Below are 9312 nucleotides of genomic sequence, written 5' to 3'. Positions count from 1 at the left end.
TTTTTCTTTTCTTTTTTTTTTTTAATTTTTTTTTTAAAAAAAAAAACATTTTTTTTAATTAAAAAAAATTAATATATGTGCCACGTGTCGACGTCTGATTGGTCCACGTGTCAGTCCGTACAGTCAACTAACGGATGGACTAATTTGGTCACTTATCAAAACCACAGGGACCTCCTATGATAAAAATGAAACCCTAGGGGGGAAAAAATAAAGTTGTGAAACCCCAGGGACTAATTTAGTATTTAACCCTATAATATATGCATATAATCATGAGTAACAGTAATAGTTCAACCGTATGGTTTACCTGAGCTATTACCCCTTCTTAGCAAGGTTGACGCTGTCCCGAGGGACCTGTAGTACAACACCGTTGCCCTGGATATTGCACACTACCGTACATAACATTAGTGGCACGACCGAGTCTAACCTCGGGTGGCCCACACCACTAATGATGTCCGCCCTATAGTGACCATCAATAGGGAATGGCTACGGCTTGGCCACGAAACCATTGGATCCAAAGCCCACACACACACACATTTGACGATAAAGTTAACATGTATAGTAAGCCCATGGCTGTTATCCCGCACATACCGGTATATCATGTCATACGATGCAATTAATCTTATCAATCTTTCACATGCATAGTTTTACAAGCCTTATTGTTATCTTATTAATCAACATACGTATTCACAAAAGAGAGTTCACAGTAGTTTCAAAATGTATTTCATGAGAGTTGTAAAATATGCATGTTTGATATATATAAAATAGACGTGCAATGCAGGAAAAGTAACAACAAGCATCCATGTGAGTTTGTACTCACCTGGGTCGTAAGGTTCCTCCGTAAAGTTCCCTTGAGGCTCCATAACCTCAAATACTGAGAACAGGCCTATCATTAGTTCTAAATCCAACTAAAACGAACATAGAACATGAAAACAGAGGTTATTGGACGACAGGCCAAAGTGGTGTTTCTTGGAACACTTCTGACCGTATGTCTGGGCTTGTGACAGTATGTCTGCCTAAAAGGCTCGTATGTTCGGTCTCGTGGCCGTACGTCCGCTCAGAGAGTTTCAAGTAGAACCTCATTTGGTTCAACCGTCCTATCCTCCCAAACTGGTTCTAAAGCTACCAAAAGGATATCTAGGACCTCCTATCTCAAAACAACACCTCCATGCAAAAGGAAATAAGCCCAACAAGAATTAAACGCTAACCCATGCTTAAACCAAGATTAAGGGCAACAACGTAACTAGAAGCTACAAACTACCAACTAAGCTAACTATGGAAAAGCACTTAAACAACGTAACAACTATGTAACAAATTAGGAGATGTACAAATTTAGTTGTACTCGCAAGCACACGAGTCGAGTGCAATAAAGTGTGTGTGCAAGTGTAAGGTCGAATCTACAGGAAGTCATGTTTGCAAAAATCAATTTTCTAATTTAAACTAATTTTATCTTAACCTAGTTCCAAATTTCGTATTTTTGTCATGCAAAAACATAAACTAAACTAAATGATTTGAAAACAATTAATGGAAAAGTACTAAGGTTATCCGAATCCGCCTCGCCAAATCAAACAACATGTTCTTGCATTTTATGCATACAATAGACAACCAAAAAGTTTATACATTGTTCAAAAGTCGTAAACACGCATATTAAATCATTCGATGAATCCATCCGTTAAAAGAATCACAACGAATATTTAATTGAAATCAAATCATCCACTGTATCCGTAGATCACAATGGATATTAGTCTCAATCCAATCATTCGATGTACCCCTGGACGAAACACAACGAATATAAAATTTAGCATGAATAAAAGAACAACATTCAATCAAATGAAGTTAATCAAACAATTGAATTGACTTTGAACAACAATTTAATTAAAAATCACATTGTATACATAAAACGACAAGAACATGAATGTTTATCAATGACGAGGCTTCATCTTCAACCTTAGTTGAAGGTTTTAGCCTCTCATGATAACAAAAATCATAACAAAATGAATTGACATCATGAAAAAACGTAAAACTTACAATAGAATTGGAGTTCAAAACTTCAAAAATCCAGAAAACACAAATTTTGACAAAGTAAGGCGCCCCCGGCGCGTCTCTGTCTATTTACAATAGAAAAGAATGATATTTATAAGTTAATTTTAGGGTTTCAGCACTGCCAGGTCGGCCGAGTGTGCTCAATCGCACTAGAGCATGCGCTTTCCACTTTTGATGGGCACAAGTGCGATCGATTGCACTATATGTGCGTTTGAGCACACTACCTGTGGAATTAGCCAACTATTGTGAAACATGACTTTGTATATCTTTGAGTTAGCTTTCTAATGACACCAAAATCACTTCAATCCGAGCTCTACAACTCTAGATATGGTCCTTTTAGTGGGACTCGTTGTGTGCGAACCATTGCTCGATCCAAATTTGCTGCCAATGTTCCCCCTAAAGTGTCTTAAACCCCAGAATTAATGGATTTTCCCTTTAGAGGAGTAGTTTCCGCTTAACAACCTACAAAACACTAAAACGCCAAAAGTAACCAAAACATCAAAAAATAATAAAACTAAAGGCTTAGCAAATGCAGATGGTCCAAATATGTAATATTGGTACTCATCAAATACCCCAAAACTTACATTTTGCTAGTCCCTTAACAAAACAAAATGAAAAACAAAATGAAAGCAAAAAACATAAGTCTGTTGTTGTGGGAGAGACGATTACATTTAGTATATGCAACAAGCCTTTTAAACCCATAGCCATCCCTAGTAGACGAGTGAAGTCTTGTGAGGGTTTAACAGAAATGATACTCACAAACATTGTCAGTGCTATGTCATTGAAAAGAATAAAGTTTCCCACAAACCATGGTTCTCATTCATAAGTAAGCTTAACAAGACAAACATTATCATCATAATCATTAGGGAACCCAGAATCAAAGAACTCATAAATGGCCAGTTGAGACAACAAATGCTCAGATAGTTGCAAAGTGAAATTAGCATACAGTCATGAGGCTTCAATTTATTCTTAAGATAAATACCTCAAGATTCGTTGGAATTCCTATCAAATGAAACAACCAAGGCAAGATATGCATTTTTTTTTTTTTTGTAGGCTCTGCAATTCTTAGCTCTCTTAAGCTTTCTAATTTACCCATGTAACGAGTATTAGGCCAATGACTCCCAAACCAGATGGCTTTAGGGCACTAGATGTAAAACATTCCTAAGGGCTTAATGACTCAAGTCAAAAAGGTTACGAAGCCAAACTAGCCATACAACCAACCAATCTTGAGTTTCACACCCTTTTATGCGAACACAAGAGGTCCGGTTACTCAGTGAGGACTCAAAATGATGATTTTTTTTTTTTTTTTTTTTTTTAAAAAAAAATTTTCACGCCAAGGTTATTCATTAACAAACCATCCAACAAATCTCAAGATACACATGATTCAGTTCAAATTTCATACCTCACAGACTCTATACTAATGTGTTCGTGATAATCAACTCAAAACAAATAAACTTTCTTTAATCAAAAAATGAGTCAAAGGATTCAGATTCCTAAGGACATGATGATATGTTCAAAATGTTAAGTAAGCCAATGAAAATTAAATCACAGGTAGAGCTAACTCATGCTTAACAACAACATAGCAATTTTTTTTTTTTTTAACAGATAAAAACAAACAGAAACAAACAAACAAACAGACAGTGTGTTTGTTCACACCCCCAAACTTAAATGACACATTGTCCCAATGTGACAAGAGATACAATACCCTGGGATGAGGAACTGGAGTGTGCAAAGGCCAAGCCGTCCCCCAAACTTGAACACAAAAACACATGTCAACAGAACTAACAACAATATTTTCTCACAGAAACACACATCACAAGGTTAATTGCTGTAGTGCCCCAGAATTTTCAAAGCTATTTAAATAGATTATTATGATAATGATGTTATTTTAATATCCATTGTAGCTAAGGATTTTAATTCTTGGGAAATTTATGAGAGTGGTAATTAGAGAATGGTAATTGGTGAAATAATAGGATAGTAAATATGTAGCACCTCAGATTTTGAAAGTCTTATTTTAGAGATATTAATTTGATGCTATGATTATATTCATATTAGGCAATGATGTTAATTCTTGAGAAATTTATGATATTGTATGAATGGTAATTGGAAATTGGTAGGTAGAATAGTAAGTGGTAGGTGGAATAGTAAGTGGTAGGTGAAATAGTAAGTGGTAGGTAGAATAGTAAGTGGTAGGTGGAATAGTAGGTGGTAGGTGAAATAGTAAGTGGTAGGTAGAATAGTAAGTGGTAGGTGGAATAGTAGGTGGTAGGTGAAATAGTAAAATGAGGGTATAATTGTAAATTGAAGGTAGAATAGTGTTTGATTTTCTCCTATAAATAGAGCTCTTCTCCTTCACAATTTTCACAACTCATCTCCTCTCCCATCTCTTGCATATATTCTTCCTTCTTCCGCTTTTTACTCGGTCTTTCTTCTTTCTAAGAGTGTTTACTCAGAACAGAGAGAGAAAGAGCGAGACCAAGCGCTACAAGAAAGAAAGAACACAAGAGATAGCGGACCTTAGAAATTAGTTTCAAAAGATATACTAGTGGTGTTAGTCATATTGGAGCAACTAGATTCCTTCATACCACTTTTAGCTTCAGTCTAGAGGTAAGTAAATTCACTACCCCTTCTAAAATTACTTCATGTCATGCTATTTATTCATTCTTTAGTAAATTGTAAATGATTATTTTATTTACGTATTATGAAGTTATGTTGCATGCATGAAGGATTTCTAAAAGAATTATCTATAAAGTTTCTATTTATTTAAACGCTTTCTAAGTACAACAAGTTTATATTTGAAAAAAGGTTTCCATTTTGAGAAAAGAAAGTTGAGAAATGATGATGATTATAAGAAAGAAAAATGATGATAAACCCTCCTACATGTTGCCCTAAGATGCATCAAAAAAAGTACAAAGAAAAGTACAAGAGATGAGATAAATGTTTATGAAATGAGGGCACATGTATGGAGGAGAGTATTTTTGGCCCCAAGATAAGTAAGAATGAGAGAGTTCGGTACCGATACTCGGATGGAGGCGAAACCACTGAAGGAGGCTATGCCAGAAGGTGGTATTCCATCAACTAGACCGTTGAGTGCACCAAGAAAGAGTTAATTGACGGTCGGGCATGGCTGTGGCCACAGTTCAGTGCCATGGTCACAGGACCCGCAACCCTCGTGCACAGGGGTAATAGTGTACATGGGCCTTATTATGAGAAAATGATACTATATTTTCAACGATGATATGCTATGATGATTTACAGAGATTATTTATAATGATGCATTATGATGATGATTTATAAAGATGATTTACAACGATACTATATTTTCAACTATGATATGCTATGATGATTTACAGAGATTATTTATAATGATGCATTATGATGATGATTTATAAAAATGATTTACAACGATGATCTATTACTAGATGTAATAGTATGTATATGTTACGGGAGATGCAACCGTACATACAGATATTATTATGGCTAGAATTATATTTATTTGCGAAAATGATTTTCAAAACTGAGAACAAGGAGTAAAACTATTTATGGTTGTGGATTTTACTTGCTGGGCCCCCTTTGGGCTCATTCAGTTTTATTTCTTGTTTTCAGGTAGAAATGATGCTGGAATAGGAGGCCGGAATGGGGATGGGAATAATTATTAATTTTCAAAGTCTTTTCATATCAGTGATTGTAATAATATGATATTCCGCAACTAAAGTTTAATGTTTTTCTAATTTCACTTGTAATAAAATCTCTTGAATAATGTTTTATGCATTTATTGTATCTTTTAAAATCAAGAACTCTGATAAACCTTATAGATCTTTGCAAGAATTTTTGTTATAAAAGAAGAAAAGTGGCAAACTCAGCCTTAACGGGCTGGGGATGTTACAATTTTGGTATCAGAGCAAAGGTTATAAGGTTCTGGCAGACTTTTCAAAAAAAAAAAAAATAAAAATAAAATAAAATAAAATAAAATTTTGGGGTTAATGGGAAGCCACATTCCGGCCAAATAGAGTATGTGTTTTTGAGTGGTCTCTAATATATGATGCATGAGCATTTTTTAATGGTTAATTTTTTTTGTTAAAAATCATCTTAGTGTGATTAATCTGGAGGATTTTATTATTGTGATCAATGACGAAGATGAATTTTTATTTTATAGATAGGTTGTGATCTATAGTATCTGCCTATTTGGATTTGCGGCAGTTTTCTAGAGTATCGATTGATAAGGGTATATTTTAAGGTGTCTCGAGGATTTAGAAAAGATTATTGATCATGATTTAAAAATCGTATGATGATTTTATAGATTTAGGTTGCGAGATGATTTGTGAAATTAACTTGTTGATAAAATGGTTTTATTGATTTAGGTTGTGAAACAAATTGTGTAAGTGACTTGGTAACGAATGATCTTATGGATGTCGGTTGTGAAAAGATTCTTGAACGGAATTAATGGTATAAGAGCTTATATGAGTTTTTGGTAATGGCTAAGGTTTGGTCGATGACAATAATGATACTATGATTGATGTTATAATATATGGATTGATGAATAAGGATTACGTAGTGGCATGAAATGAATGCCTAAGTATTGCAGGGATAAATGCAAATGAGGTATACCCTAGAATCTATAAGATATTTTGATATATAAAGTTGTGGTTTAAGGATTTTGATATTTTCAAATGATTGTGATGACTTTAGGGTACAATTCATGAAATCTTTGAGGTGATTCTTAGAATTTGAGGTGCTAGGTTTTCTGTAATTGAGGTAAATTATATTGAAGTGATGCTTAAAGTTTTGAGGATGAATTGATACTCCTAAGTTGTGGATAAGATTTAAATTTTGAGGCATTAGTGGATATGAAATTATGAGAAATTTTAGTTACATGCCAAAGCTTTTGATATAATTTTCTTTTACTAGGTAAAGATAATGGATTATTATTCTTGAGGTAAATTGAAGCATAAAGGTAAGAGTTGAAAGACAATATAATACAGTGATATAATATAGTGACATGATCTAAATTTTCTCTTATAAGATATATGTTCAATGATATTAAAGTATTTTAGAGGTTGATAACATGTGATGGTGCATACTTAGATGTTTTATTGAGTGATTAACTTGTTAAACAGATTGTTTGTTTAAAGGAAGTTATTATAATGACAGGATGATTTCATAATGAGCATTGAATGAGCACTAAATGATTACGAAAAGAAATGTTTGGAGAACAAGCTCCTTATAATATTACATACCAGTGTCCATAAAAAAAAAATTAAAAAAAAAAAAAGGAATTTGTTGCATAAAGAGACACGTGATAATGAGATGAGCAGATGATTCCTCAGAGCTGCTCCAGGAAAATTATTTCTGCATAGAGAAAACCTAGTATGAGCAGAATCGTATATATTTATATTAATTGAATTATCAAAGAGAATATTTATTTCTAATGAGGTACCTGACTAGAGCGTGTGCGGCAAGACTTGCAACACCCCTGAACATCGACCCGGAGTTTTTCGTGCTGTCGCTGGAGACGTTCGGTATTCTTCTCCATTTCTAGCATCTTTGGTCCCAAGTATTCTGTAAGATAACATCATCTTTTTCAGCTGAGTATTCTCCTGCTTCAAATCCACGTGTTTTCGTTTGTAGTATTTGAGCAGTCGCTGTAAGACCCCGATTTGGTTTCTTGAGGCTTTCAGCTCAACATTTCTGGCACTCAAACGTTGTGCCATGTCAGAAACTGAAGCAGCACCTTGGATACTGAATGCCAATGAGTTATTAATAGCATCAGTATCCGACCTATCAGCTAAGAACGTTTGATCCCGTGGAATTACGAAACCTTTTGCCACTGCTACAGCAGTAGAATCATGGAGCATGACAGAATCGTGAATAGTGATAGGACGATTGTCAAAGACAAAAGTTGGCTGCCATACATCAGGATAGGTAGCAAGTTCATTAGGGTGTGCAACAGGTACAACGGGAGGTATAGCAGGCACTTCAGGAGAAATAGCAGGCACGTCCAGTTACACGTTAGGCATAACAATAGATTGTGTTGCAGGAGCAACATTCAAATCGATGTTGTTAACGGATGATGATGATGCTCCCATATTTAGGAGAGTAAGGAAAAATAGTTGAGAATACGAAGAAATTGGGAGAGATGAAGTACTGAGAAGAGACTAAGCGTTAGGAAATGAAGAAATTTTTTTTGAAGTTTCTGGAAGTAGCAGACGAGTGGCTTTAAAGAAATTTTTCACTTCAAGTGAAATAAACAGTAAACAACAAAGCGTTAGGCGACCTCGGGCTGCGAAGGATTTTTGTCAAAAGATCCCGTTGCAGTAGGATCTGGTCTCCTGTCATAAATTCGACTGAGCTCATTTTTCAAACCCACTGTTCAATCAACGACTTCGAATACCATGCGTGGGCAACTGAATGAATTGTCATGCCAACGCGCACCACGCGCTCGTTCATTATCTAGAAACCCTTCATATAAATTCACACCTATTTCTCCATTGCAACGCATGCCTTCTGATCATACTCCTTCACCTGAAATCTTCTAATGACCTTCCATACAATGAAAGCTCGACTTTTCCTCCTAGTTGAGCATATCCTCAAGAGAAAAATGCAGCCTCACGACTTGATTCACAAACCCAACTCCTTATACTCTCAGTAGTAAACCATTGAAGCAAGATTATCGTTGATCATGTCCTGAGGAAGTAAGATTATCCTTGATCATGCTTCTCAGGCTAAATATCTCCCTTTTCTTCTCAGTCTCCATAAATGACAGAAGAGAGAGAGCATCCGATGTGGGTATTTTGAAAGTCTCACATACATGCCATGTCCTGAAATGCTTTTCAAATCTTCATTTCTAGAAAGCAACATGACTATCTTTCTCTCTTTTCTCTTCTTGACCTTGCAAGACCCAAGGGAGAGAAATTATAGCATGTGTACTTTGGAACTTCCAGCTTGGAAACTTACCCATATCCTACTTTGCTTGCTTATCAATTTCATCTCTAGAACGCAGCAAGCACAATATGTATTAGTCAAGAATGGATGAGAATCTTACATTTGATGTAATCGTGTATTTCGTTTGAGTTGAAATCTTAATTACGAGTTTCTATTGTTGAGTTATGATTTATCAAGTAAAGATGTAGTACTGAAAGATTTTCGCTGATATTGTAGCATCAACACAAAAGTTGGGATGAGAAAATAGAAACGGTTGTGTATTTAGAATAAATCGAATTATGATGTCACTTCTGAGGTATATTCATGTAATGATGTTTGAATGTTGGTGCT

The sequence above is a fragment of the Corylus avellana genome, chromosome ca4 (genome assembly GCF_901000735.1).
Source record: "Corylus avellana chromosome ca4, CavTom2PMs-1.0".
Classification (NCBI taxonomy): Eukaryota; Viridiplantae; Streptophyta; class Magnoliopsida; order Fagales; family Betulaceae; genus Corylus; species Corylus avellana.
The sequence above is the reverse complement of the archived record's forward strand: the minus strand, read 5'-3'. Positions refer to the sequence as shown.